This window comes from Martes martes (assembly GCF_963455335.1).
Source record: "Martes martes genome assembly, chromosome: 12".
Classification (NCBI taxonomy): domain Eukaryota; kingdom Metazoa; phylum Chordata; class Mammalia; order Carnivora; family Mustelidae; genus Martes; species Martes martes.
The window spans coordinates 16557306-16571213 of NC_137900.1; the positions used below are offsets into that span (position 1 = coordinate 16557306).

At 43.2% G+C, this 13908-nt stretch overlaps 1 protein-coding gene across 3 annotated transcripts in view; it reads left to right on the forward strand.

The window, feature by feature from the left end:
* Positions 1-13908, forward strand: part of PCSK5 (proprotein convertase subtilisin/kexin type 5) — a gene marked incomplete at both ends in the record, with an annotated part of 451941 nt that overhangs the window by 88906 nt on the left and 349127 nt on the right. The window lies entirely within an intron of this gene.

Consider the following 13908-nt stretch of genomic DNA (forward strand, 5'->3'; position numbering starts at 1 on the left):
TGTGTGGCTTTCTAAATCTGAGCCAGGGGATAGAAGGATATACTGAGGTGCCGACAGACACCCTTAGACCTACCATCAGTCCCGTTCCACTCTGATACCCGTTTTCTCCGCCTTGAAACCAGGCTGGGTAGTGGATACTGGCTCGTTGGATTTATTGAAATGACCTTGCCTATAAGGAGCAGAGTCCTGACTTACGTCATCTGATAGGTGCCTGCTCACTGGAGGTAATCACTGATAAAAACTAGGGAGAATAATATTTTAAAGTAAGGATAAAATGAGTTGGAAAGTGAGTGTTCAGTGGTTCAAGCAAAAACTGTCAGTGAGGGGAACGTCCCTAAGTGTGGGGAAGAGCGGTCCGCCTGTCCACTTGACCTTGCTTCCTTTGAAGACCTATGTCTTTAGTCTCAGGGTTTTATGGTCACGGTCACTGAGAACTGTGTTACTTCTTCATGAAATCCCCATGTCTCCAGTAATCTACGCTGTAATCTACAAAGATACCTTTATCTTTTTGTGGAAGTCTTGATTGCTCATTATTGCCAGGGGTTTCTCCCCTCATGTATTTTATTTTTTGCAGTCCCGTCTCTCCTTCCCTGCAAATCCATAGCATTGTGTGAATCTGTCTTGTGCTTTCCTGCCTTCACGCTTTTCATTCCTTCTGCCTGGGGGGCTCTTTCTGCCCTTCCCCTCCGCCTTAGCAGGCACTAGCCCATTCTGCAGGACACACGCCCGAGGCCCAGCCCACTGCTTCCAGTGTCCGTTGCCCCCCCCCCCCCCCCCCCCGTCCACTCTTTCCTTCCTCGACTGTCCTGGGTCTTCTGTCTCTGCTACACACGGCATCCTTCCCTTGGCTCTTTGTTTCCTAGCTGTCAATATTTTAATCGTACTCCTCTGTTACACTGGGCGAGGGCTGGGGTCTCCTATCCCCCAGAGAACCTGACCCAGCACCTGGCAATGCCAGGAATTTGTGCTTAGTGTGAGATGGTGGTGAACCTGGTCGGCCTTTCCCCGTTTCCCTTTTCTCACTCTTACCTAGAAGTGGAGGGTTGTGGAAACGTTTTGGACCCAAAGAAAATTTTACATAGAAGACTCTTTCAGGCATAACAGAAAAAAAGAGAGTTCCCTAAAGCTAAGCTCAAAGGGAGGTGGGACTCCAAATAGCCTTTGAGTAGAAATGACCTGAGGGGACAGTAAGACACTTGACAGCGCGTTTAGCTCCAACACCAAGGAAGGGTGTGCCACATGGGAAGGCATTAGAATGAGTGTTGCCAGGACCTAAGGAGCTTTGTCCAGGCTGACAAAATGATAAGAGTGCAGTGGGATTAAGAGGCAGGATGGAAGCGAAGTCCCTGTCCACCTCTGTTCATCAGGCCAGGAGAGGCAGATCGTCCCCGCTTTCCATTTCTTCTTGCAAGGAAGAGCCAGACAGCTCTTTGCACGTGTGCCACTGGATGGTTCACATGGATGGCAGCTTTCCCTGACCCTCTCATCACTCCAGAAGGGCAGCCTGGGATCTGGTAGGAACCATGGTCAAGGCATAACAAGCTGACCAGCCCATAGAGTGAAATCTCTACCCCACGCCCCCGCCGCCCCCTGCCGCAAGAACCATCGCTCTTTCTTTGGAAATAAAAGGTTGAGGGAAGAGCTTTTGCCTGGGCATTTAAAATGTTGGGTGTTTTTCAATACCTATTTGATAATTCAAGTGGGTCACATTTTTATGGAGCCCTTCCTGTGCGCCAGGCAGATGTGCTCATACTTTGAGTATGTTTGTAATGCAGTGTGAACACAAGTATGTGTATGAATATTGGTCATTTTCAGAGTGAGGAATCGGTAGCTCCTGAAATTTAGACAACTTGCCTAAAATCACGCAGCCTGAAAGTGGCAGAGCAGAGCTGCCGGACCTTTAGGCAGGTGGTTGGTGTCTGTGGGATTGACGCGGCCTCCTGTCCTCACCCTTTGCTACTGACGAGCACTATCAGAAGAAAGACCCTCTGTTCCAGCCTTCCGGGAACCTCTATCCACAGAGAAATGGCTAAAATTCAAGGCAGAAGGGAGTGGGTGCCATGGTGGACAAAGTCTCTTGAAACAACTCAAGGGTTAAAAAGTTTCCTATTAAGTAGTTGCTTTTCCCTTAACAAAAGGGATGGGAAATCAATCACACACCTTGGGTTTATCTGTCAGGAGTAAGAGGACAGAATGAGAACTAGAACTTCAAGTCCGCCAACCCGAATGCAGATCCCCATTGTTTCACCCACTGTGTCCATGAGTGAATCACTTTAACTTGCCTCAACTATAAAATAAGCGTATCTGGTTCTTAAGTATTGGTTAGCTATCGCTGTGTAACAAATCACAGAACGTAGTTTTTTAAAACAATCGCCTCATGGGTTCTGTGGGTCAGGCACTCAGACGGGGCCCAGCCGTGATGGCTTCTCTTTCTGGGGTGTCTGGGGCTTTAGCTGGACGACTCAAAGGCTTGGCCTCAGCTGGAGGATTGACTCGCAAGTGGCCTAGTTTTTGGCCTCACCACAGGGCAGCCCCAGTGTCCTCTTGAGGTGGTGCTGGCTTCCCTCAGGGCAGGTGATCCAAGAGATCATGTTAGAAGTGGTGACGTCTTCTTTCATCTAAGCTCAGAAGTCACAGACTGTTTCTTCTGGAATTTTCTATCGGTCGCATGTGCCAGCTCTGACTCAGTGTGTGAGGGGAGTGTGTGGTGAGGGCATGTATGCTAGAAGGTGTGAGCACTGTTTGGGAAGCTGGTCACCACAATTAAATGAAGAGAAGCCCTTAGCACAGTGCCTCTTTGGACACTAGAAAACCGTCAATAAATCTTAACTGCTGTTACTCTCTGACCTTTTAATGTAAGACATGCTGTTTCCTTTTATCTGTTGTTTAAACCGCTGCTAGTCAAGGAAGCGGGGGATCCTGTGTCCAATGGGAACTCTTCAGAGCATTCTGGTGACCCATCAGTGACCCAGCTGAGGCAAGGTGCTGATTTTCTCCTTCCTTTCTCTGAGCCGTGGGCCCTGCTGCCGTGTTTCCGAGGGCTGCTTGGCGAGTCTCCATAGGGTCCTGCCTTCAACTCATTAGCCTGGGCCTGGACCTGTCATTCTATATTTATCACAGGAGAGTGGAGATTAAAGAATGGCATGAAGTGTGCCTGAGTGTCTCTTTTAATTAATTTAAAAGCTTTGCCCCCGTTGCTCCTCCCCTTGGAAACCGGCGTGTGAAACCATTATGTCTGGCCTTGGGGCTTGGGCAATTTATGCAGGAAAGTGTACATCGGCATCTATAGGAGTTGGTTACAGAGGAGACGATGGCTGTATAATTACCCCTCGGTCCTGAAACACGGTGCTCAAGCTTCCCGGAGCTGGGAGGGTCCGATCCTAAAAACAGCACTCTCGCTCGTTACACTGACAGACTTCATTCTGTACCACTCTTTGTCTGGCAAAGGGGACAAGCCCTGAGGATTGAGAAAAACAGGATTTGTGCTTCCTCTGAAGGTCAATAAAGGCGGAGAGGAATATATAAGCCCAAAGGAAAGCTTGCTGGGCAAAGCATCCCTTCCAGAAGTTTCTCTGGGATCATGTACATACATGCAGCCTCTGCTCCTTGGGCTTGGGGCTATAATTCTTGCTTAGAGGTCTGCTACTTCCTTTGGAAGAAACTAAAACTTCCTGAGTAGCTTTTTCAAACCTGTCCAAGCTTGGGGCCCCCATCGGAGATTCTTGGTGTTTTCAGGAGTAGGGCTCCAGTGGTGGGATTTCATCGGCACTCACTCAGGACGGAGACGCGTGGTAGCTAGGTCAGAACGCTGTGTTACTCAGTGCCCTGAATCTGGTTTGTAGGAAATGCTCAATAAATGCTGAGCAAATCAACAGTTGAGCAAAGTGAACTCAAAGCAAATCTTTGATGATCTCCATAGTAGAGAAAATAATGGCTCACACTTACTGAGTGCTTAGTATGTGTTAAGCATGTTGCCAAACCTTTGTGTGTGTCATCTTACTGCCAGTGTTCCGGTGAGCTAGGGATGACTACTGTCCTTATTTCACAGCTGAGGAAATTAAAGAAGAGACAAATTAAGTAACTTGTCCAAAGTCACCCTATTTACCAGGGATAGGCCCTGGTATTCAAACCCTCTGACCACAGAGGCTAGACTTCTGACCTTGACATCCAGTTTGCACACTGGCAGGGTCAGCATCATCTGGAGGGATTGCTGTCCACCTCTCCCACACCTCCTAGCCCAGATCTGGAAATTTGTGTCTCTAACAGATTCCCAATCTTTGCTGATGTTAAAGTCCCGGGACCCCTTTGAGACCTCTTTGGTCTCCCCTACCTCAAACATGAGTGTTATATGAACACAGCTGGCTTCTGTCTTCCCGTCCTCAGCTGGGGTAAGGAGGGGTTTTCAAACTTAGGGGACATTTTAAAGCACACTTGGTCAATTCAACTTGTTTTTTCTTGATCTTCTACTTTTTTTGTACAACATTTTCTATTTGGGAAACCAGCAGCTTTAATATGAGAAGATACTTTTACTTTGCTTGCACTGATTGAAAATACTCTTGGCTTATATATTCTTTCAAGATGCTCCACAGACAAAGGTTATCTGACACGAAAGGTTGTGAAGATCTGGCCAAGTCTTTCAGAATTCAGTATAACAGAGTATCTATCTGTCTGTCTATCTCTCTATCTATGCTTTTATTTATTTGTCAGAGCACGTGAATGCATAAGCAGGGGGAGTGGCTGGCAGAAGGAGAAGCAGGCTCCCTGCTGAGAAAGGAGCTCAACTGGGGACCCGATCCCAGGATCCCGGGATCATGACCTGAGCCAAGGCAGACAGTTAACTGACTGAGCCGCCCAGGCACCTGAGAAATGCTTTTAATGTACCCATTTGGTATAATGGATCATTTTGATCCTACTAAAGAAAATTCAGTGGGGCTCTAGAGACAGCAAGGCTAAGTAAGGTTGCCCCCCTCAGGAGTCTAGAAATGCCTATCAAACCCATCCAGGGGGTTAAATATTTTTTAACTTATTGTAAAATATTTCTGATACACAGAAATTGTAAAGAATACCACAAGTGCCTAACCACCCATTCCCGAACTAAGGACTAGAACATGATACTGTCGAAGCCCCTTGTGAGCCGGGTCCTAATAGCATCCCTTCACACCCCATGGAGTGAGCGCAGATGCTCGATTTGAAGTACGTGGGGGAGGTCCCCCTTGTGGGCAGCTGCTTCTCTCTGTGGGAAGAAGATTCAATTTACAGCAGATTAGCATTATTGGAAATCATCCTAAAACACCCATTCGTGGATAGAATTCGACACTTGGGCTCTTGACGAGCAGTCCCCAGAAGACCACCTTTCCATGAAACTTGGGTGAAAAATTAAGTTTGATAGAAAAGGTCTTTGGTTCATTTTTGTCATGTAAATATTTTATTACGTCAAGAAATTGATGTTGCATTGTATGATCTCTTGTCTGACTTATGGAACTATTAAATCTGAAAAGAAAAAAAAACTAATAATGATTTTAGACAAGCCCATAGTAAATAAACTTTTATTTTTTATTTATATTTATTTTTTTGCTTCTGCTTTATGGAAGGCAGGCTCAGTTCAAAAGAGAAAAGTAAAGAAGGGCTTGTGAAATCTCACTCTTTGACTTTCAGACTCCAGTCGTTAGTATGACTGAGATTCTGAACTCGTCATGTTAGTTAGCACAGTAGAATTTTATGTGATGACTCTAGGGTGGCCTATTTAATATGCATTTTTCAAGCCAGGCTCTAATAAATGGGCTCACTTTTTTTGATGTACCACCTCAAGATTTCCTGAAAGCTTGCTGGGTGGTTTTTCTGATGCAGGGCTTGGGGGGGATTATATTTGTCGAACAGCAGAGTGAAAATTAGCTGAGTTCGACTATGGATGTGCGGCAGATCTGCCAAAAATGATGAACTAGCTAGGATAGTCATTGTGAAAAATGATTTTAAGCCACATGATTTGTTCTCAGCCAACTGGATGGTATTCAGTACTCCAAGAGTTTGGGACATTGCTGTTTCTGTGGTTGGCACACATTTTCCTAGTGATTTATACTGTCATTTGACTCTAATAAAATCTGGTGGAGTTTGTGGCATTATTGTCCTGGCAGCTTGGAAATCATCCTTTTAAAACTCCCCATTTAGCGGGTTTAATTGAAAATGCAACATGGTGCAGATCAGCGTCCATGTGGTGCGTCTTGCTGCAAACAGGAGGTCTTCTGAGAAAGGACGGACTCCAGCCAAGCAACAAATGAGGTCCTGATCGGAACTAGTGGGGGCTGCGACACAATTTTGGTACACTTGAAGTTATTTCTAACTCGCTCTGTGGCCTGCAAAAAGGTATTTTAGATCAACCTTAGCCCATCTGAAAAAATGAGCCATGTGGACTGGATCTATTTTCTTCAGTTCATTCTTGCTTGAACGTTCTCCAGTTCCACATGGCAACTTCAGCTGGCTCCTGGGTGAAGGGAGACCACACACCACCCATGGGCCCATGTCTTGATTTACAGCTCAGATGAATCCCATGAACTCCCAGCTGTTACGGACGATGCCTTGGTTTCCATGATGACTTCAGATTCACTATGTCCCCTGTGTTGGGGGTTCCACAAGACCACCCCAGGTTTGGTGATTCATGAGGAAGACTCTCATGATTCAGCATATAGTCTCACTGATGGCTGTAATTTATTTCAGTGAAAGGGTACAACACAGAATCAGCAAAAAAAAAAAAAAAAAAAAAAAAAAAAAAAAGCCTCATGGAGCAAAGTCCAGAGGATACCAAGTCTAAGCTTCCAAGAGACTTATTTCAGTGGAGTCATCCAGGAAGCACTTAATTCCTCCAGCAATGAATTGTGACATGACGTGTGAGATGTTGCCTACCACGGAAACTCATTAGGAACTCATGTTGAGGGGTTTTTATTGGGGGTGGTTGTATAGAAACCCAGCGCTTCCCATGTACCCAAATTCCATGTTCTCAGAAGGTATGTAAAGTAGACCATGTTGTTTGCTTTATATAAACACTTTAGGCACGATGAAACATTTTGTTGAAGGAGCAGGGAGAACTCTACCCAAATCCAAGTTCCCAGATGCCAGCCAAGGTTATGTAGGGGGCCAAGCACACAAGTGGATGGGTCGAAGAGTAGCTCCAGCTTTATTAAACCTTTGTGTTCGGGTGCCTGGGTGGCTCAGTGGGTTAAAGCCTCTGACTTCAGCTCAGGTCATGATCTCAGGGTCCTGGGATCGAGCCCCGCATCGGGCTCTCTGCTCAGCAGGGAGCCTGCTTCCTCCTCTCTCTCTGCCTGCCTCTCTGCCTACTTGTGATCTCTCTCTCTGTCAAATAAATAAATAAAATTTTAAAAAATTTTAAAAATTTTTAAAAATTAAATTAAATAAATAAAATTTTAAAAAAATTTAAAAATTTTTAAAAATTAAATTAAATTAAATTTAAAAATTTAAAAAAAATTTATAAAACTCGTGTTCACTGAACAAATAAATTAACACTAAGGAAAAAAACTCCTAAGTATTCCCTCCCAAAAAGCTACCTAAATCCCCAGTATGGTCTGTACTTATTTTACAGACTGGAAAATCCAGCTGAATCAAAGTTCTTGTAGTTATTCATTCATTGACTCATTGATTCAGTCATTCCTATTTAGCAGAGATGCACTTTCCTCCCAGCACTTAAAATAATTCCAACACCGAGGATAAAATGGAAAATAAGGTGGCCACTTTAATGCCTTCTTTAATGAAGAATAAGTGCAACGTTTAATGGGTAGAAATTTGGATTATTTTACTTGGCCTAATCAATTGATGGTAGTCTGCGGAGACTGACGTAGCAGAACTCTGTTGCTTCCTTATTATCGTGACGATTGTGAGGACTTCATGTGATGTCACATCCCCCATGATGGTTGTGATGGAAGTCCCTCTATTAGGAATATGCAGTTAACCTATAATTAACTGGTCAAAGTGCTTCTAGAAGAGGCCAGTAATTGATCGTGATCCACTTGGGGAAAAAAAAAAAAACGCTTCAGCTAATCTTCATTCTTGGCAGGTGCAAAATATGACAATCTTGATGAATTTCCTTGAGTAAGTTAGAACTTAGCCTGTATTGGTCACTTATCTTCTCTGCTTTATTCTCGAAGAGTAAAAATCCGTGGGTAGTCTGGTCCTGTGGGCCCCACTCCAAGGTGATGAAGGGTCTGTTCACAGAAACAAAGTTGTGTTTATCAAGATTTTAGGCAAACCCTTTCTTTAATTAGTAACTCATTTTCTGTTAGAGAGCAGATAGCCACCGACCCTTGAGCTCACCTAATCCGTGGTTGTCTTCTTAACGGGTTGAAGACAACTTCTTTTATCAAAGCGTTTTCTCTGAATTCCTCACTTCATTTACTTTTCACCCCGTGGTAGAGCTCATTCCAGTGATTAAAGCATACTTTTGGCCTATTTTACTCCTCTCTCTGCCAATAAGTAGGATTCTCTTAGTAAGTACTCAATAAATGTCGTTAGAAAGTGAGGAGAGGGTCAGTGGTTCAGCCTTCATCTGAAATTTTCCAAATTCATAGGATGGAGTTGGCTCTTCCTAAAAGATGATGATGATGCCTTCAAATGTCCTGTGTTGAGCAGTCAAATGCTACAATTATCTGAGGCATCTGGAATGCTATTTTTCCTTCATTTTGGTTAGCAGTGAACTTGGCCTGGAAATCAGAGTAAAAGAAATGATTCTTAGCATTGCAGGGATGAGAAGAATCAAAACACCCCAGCCGCCTGGGGAAGAGGAAAGTAGTAACTGTCTTCAAATAAAATACACATGCACATCGATGTGATTTTTCCAGTTTCTCAAGTGTGAGAAAATCCTTGGTCGACTGTCTCAGCCGATGGGATGGGATTCTGGGCTAGCAGTGGATAATCCAATATGGGTATGGTACACACCGAGAGACTCACTGCCCAACAGATGAAGGCAAGTCACAGGGAGAGCGGTAGATTGAACCTAGAAATTCCAGAAAGAGAATTTGATTACTTAATCGCGTAGGTCAGAGTCAAAATTTGGTTCTAATGCGAAGCTCCTCTTCGTGACTGGAGAGGACGTGGACCAAGGAAAGAATGCGTTCAATGATTAATCTTTTCTTGATTAAAAGGAGAAGAACCTGGTAGATAATTTCTTCCTTTATGCTAAGAAAAAAAAAAGTCAGTTTGGATGGTGTCTATTCAAATCCTTAGTATAAAATTTATAGGATAGTCTCTAACGACTACTTGGAAGAAATGTAGCTTTTTTTTTTTTTTTTCTTTTTGGTCTGTCTTTTTTAGTTTCCTGGTGAGTCGAATTTTGACCCTTGTAAAAACCCTACTGGGATGGAAGTTCTGATCTAAACAGACTAAATTAGCATGTCTGAAGTAAAGAAAATTATGCCCAGGTAGCTCAGGATTGAGTTCGTTTAATGATCTCTTTGCGTGGTTTCCGGAAACCAAGTTAAATTAGTGTTTCAAAGCCTGATGTTTGGGTTTGTTACCTAGTGATAGAGAAACCATTTTTATTTTTCAGGGAACTAAAAGAAATTCACCAGGACTCCCAGCAGTCATAAGTTAAGCATAGCAGGGCTACGTAAATGTGGTTTTAGATCATTCCTTTTCTGCTGAAATGTTTTATATGCCTGTTCTCATTTTTCTTTCATGCCTGTGCCCTGAATCCCAGGCCCTTCTGCTTCACATCCATGCACACGACCTACAAAAGCACACAGAGACCAGTGCTGTGCGTGTTTTTGCAATTAGCAGTCTGAGTCAGGTGGTCTTTAAGAAGATGCGGGGGTGGGGAGGGGAGTTCATAGACCACCACGTTGGAATGAATCTGAAAAATAACTTGATGCAAGCCGTCAGCTCATGTTCAATACCTACCTTGTATATTTTCACTAGCCAGAAGTGTACTCTCCTCAGCTAGCCCTTTCTTCCCATAATGAACAGTTTAGTTCAAAAACACTTCCTTGCGCTTGATCAGAAACTGATGTCCCTGTCCCTTTACACACTCCTAAATTCCAGGTCGAAATTTCAGGTTGAGGATCACATCTGATTCCTATTTCCCCAGCTTTCACTGCAAACGTTACAGAAACTTGGTGGAAATTGAAAGCAAAAGTGGAGAGTATAATATAATGAACACCGTGTCCCCATCACCAGTTGCAATGATGATCAACTCAAGACCAATGTCCATTCATTTATTGCCTCCTCTACTTGATTATCTTAGAGCAATTCATACACTTCATTTCACCACTGAATATTACAGCATGTATCTCTGTAAGATAATGGCTGATTTTTCCCCCAATACAATCATCCTATCATTATCACTTTTAACAATAATTTTTTCATGTTCTCAAACACCCCATCTGTTTCAAATTTTCTCTGTGGCCTCCTAAGTTTTTGCTTTGTAATTTGTTGGAGTCAGGATCCAAATACGGCTCATGCCTTGTGAGGGGTTGGTATTTCTCTTAAATTTCTTTGATTCTGTAGTTTACCACCATTTTGAAAATTTTTTGGGGGGGGGCTGGAGAATGTAGGTTATTCAGAGCACGGTGTGTCTGAGATTTTGCTGATTGCGTTTTCGTGGGGTCCTTGAGCATGTTCTGTTGCTAATCTTACCCCTAACTTGCTAGGTAGTAAGAGGGAGGTAAAGGCTCCATCAGATTCAAGTTCAAATTTATTTTTGAGAGGGTGAACGTGAGACTGAGCATTACCTCATTGGTGTGTGTGCTCCCTCAGCAGGTGCAGGGTGTCTGCCTGTGATCTTAGCAGCACTGTCGCCTAGATCCTTCCGTTCTTTCTTAGGGTTTGCAAAATAGTGATCTTCTCTTTTCGTGATCCCTTCTTCACTTAATTGGCTGGAATACTTTAATAGAGCAGGATGACTCCTCAATTCTTTGGCATCATGACATAGAGTTCCTACAGTTCTTTCATTATTGGAGATGATTTTCCTAGTGTTCACTGAAAGCTACCAGTAAGTCTTTTTTTTTTTTTTTAAGTTTCATCACAAATGTGTGGATATAAATATATTTCGTGGGTTTTATTTCATTGACATTGTAAGCCTTGTTCTTGCTGAAGTGCCCCATCTTTGGTCAGTGAGAGCCCCTCAAGTTTTGACATGACCCCAGTGTTCTTTTTCTGAGGTATGACAAGCTGTTCCATACTTGTCTTGTGTATTTCCTGTTCTAGACATGGAATCAACTGTTTCTCCAAAGACCTCTTACTGCCCCCTTTTCTTATTTTTTATTTTATTTTTTTAAAGATTTTATTTATCTGAGAGAGCATGAAAGTGAGAGAGATCACAGAGGGAGAGGGAGAAGCAGGCTCCCTGCTCAGCGGGGAGCCTGATGCGGGGCTTGATCCTACGTTTCTGAGATCAAGACCGGAGCCGAAGGCAGACACTTGACCGACTAAGCTGCCCAGGCACGCCCTCCCCCCCTTTTTAAATTAAATTAGTATTTAGAGACCACAATATGAGTTCTGAGATTCTCACTAGGAAATGTGCATTTTTATGTGTAAAATATACCCTGAGTTTATACAGATATATCCGATTTGAAAGCCATTCCACAGAGTTTATTTACCCCCATGAGTCTTACATCTGTATCTTTTCCCGGGCTGACAATTCTGTTCTCCATGACGCCAACCGAATTCCCCACTGCTTTAAATCTATTCTACCATCGTAGTTGTTTTTTTTTTTTTTTAATTAACATGTTTTAGTTTATTTCACATTCTGTCTTGCCATTGGAAGAATAGGAAATATTACAAAGACATGCATTTCTCTAGCTTGTACAGGCAATAGATGGAGAGGAGTAAAACCATCTGTTCCAGCAACCTGATGTCTGGGAATTAATATTCTATTTTGAAGGAATGAAATTAACTTTACTATGTCTATGCACAATAGCGTATAATTATTTCTCCTAATGTGCCCACTTTAGAAAAGAGTATATTAAACTTGCCATTCTTTATTAGTTTGAAAGAGGAAGTAAAACAGGACTAGAAACATTTCTAATTGTAGAAGTTTGTCCAAGGAAATGAAAGATTAAAGAGATCCGTAATGATCAAACCTGATTCAATCTGGACAAGAAAAAGGGAATGTGCAATGAACAAATCATTTAAACTCTTGTACACACTAATGAACATTGAATTAGTTCTGTCCTCCCAGGACTTAAGAACGGGGAGTTACCACGGACTGTTCAATAAAAGCATTAATTCAGTGTGTAACAGAAGGGAAAATGAAGGAAGGGAACAGGAAAACTAATTCCCACAGAAAAATGTAAATTGGTAATGATTTTGTTCTTTCAACAACATTTATAGAGCTCCTCCTATGTATCAGACATAATTCAACCTGCAGGGGATACAAGTATGAAAAGATTGTGTGTTCTGCTCCGTGGCCAGGTCATCAACAGACTAAGCAATCGCTAAATTTCTGTGCTAACAGTATAGGACGGGCACGCACGAATACTGTGGGGACCCCTCCAAGTATATTTAAGGTCTTTGATATTGAGCTACAATCTTTCATTTCAGTACCTAGGTCTCAAATTTCTAGTGTGGAAATGAAGTGATTGAGATTAAGTGATGGTACATGATAGGATTTCTTTTTCAGGCAAATGAATAATTGCCACGGTCATTACAAACCTTATTTCTGATGGAACACAACTTTTAAGGGTGGCTAATATTTATCTCCAAAGTCAAGTGATCTGGGACACACTGGTCTGAACAAACTTAAAAATGTTTCTTTACTGCGGGCCTTTATTATCCTAATACATTTTGTGAGTTGGTAAGAGAGGGATGTTGATGTAAATAAATAGTTTCTCTAATTTATTTGTCCCATGAAAATATTTATATATATATTTTTAAAAGATTTTATTTATTTATTTGACAGAGAGAGACATATCACAGGTAGGCAGAGAGGCAGGCAGAGAGAGAGGAGGAAGCAGGCTCCCCACTGCGCAGAGACCCTGACGTGGGGCTCGATCCCAGGACCCTGAGACCATGACCTGAGCCGAAGGCAGAGGCTTTAACCCACTGAGCCACCCAGGCGCCCCCCACGAAAATACATTTTAACGAAATGTTTCATTTGATATTGTTTAAACTGTAAGTTATCAGAAAATTCAGTCCAGGCTGGGGGAAGGAAAAGTAATAGAAAAGAAGGAATTGATGGGCTCATGTAACTGCAGACTGGCACGCCTCCCTTCATCCAGGAGATAAAGCGGCTATATAGGACGCCGGCTCTTCCTGCCGCTCAGTGTTAGCTCTGCTCTTTCCACTTGTTGGTTTCATTCTCCACCAAGCTTTCTGCTCATGGTTACAAGATAGCTGTCAGTAACTCTTAGTTCAGATCTACTGGAACAATGAGAGCTTTTGCTCTGATAATTCTGAGAAAAGTTCTTGGGGGCACACACCTTCTTGTCCTTCTCCCCTTCCTCCCTCCCCCCTTCCCTAGTCTATTCTTGTTTTCTGACCAGTGAGCCTCATCTGCTTTGGGACGTGACTTAGAGGGAGAGCAGAAACTAAACAGCAAGACTAACAAATGTGACGCTCTAGGAAGGAGGTCTCTCCACCATGTCCAAAATCATGGGGCATGGGTGGACATCCTTGTCATGCATGTTCCATGCCCAAGTGAAAGCAGCTGTTGCTACAAATCCCTCACCCAACAGCTTAAAGCAGAGACAGCTGGCACGCCTCCTCAGCCAGGGCGCAGCCTCTGAGGGCAGTGGGTGGTCTGCGGGACACTTGGCATCACAGCCACTTGGCTCCTGGTGCTGCCAGATGCCAGCTGCCTCTCCCTGGACCATCTCGAAGTCTGTCATTATGGCAGGATCTCCTTGCTTTATGCCCTTTGGGGCTTCGCAATTAAAAAAAAAAAAAAAATGTGCCTGTAGTACTTTC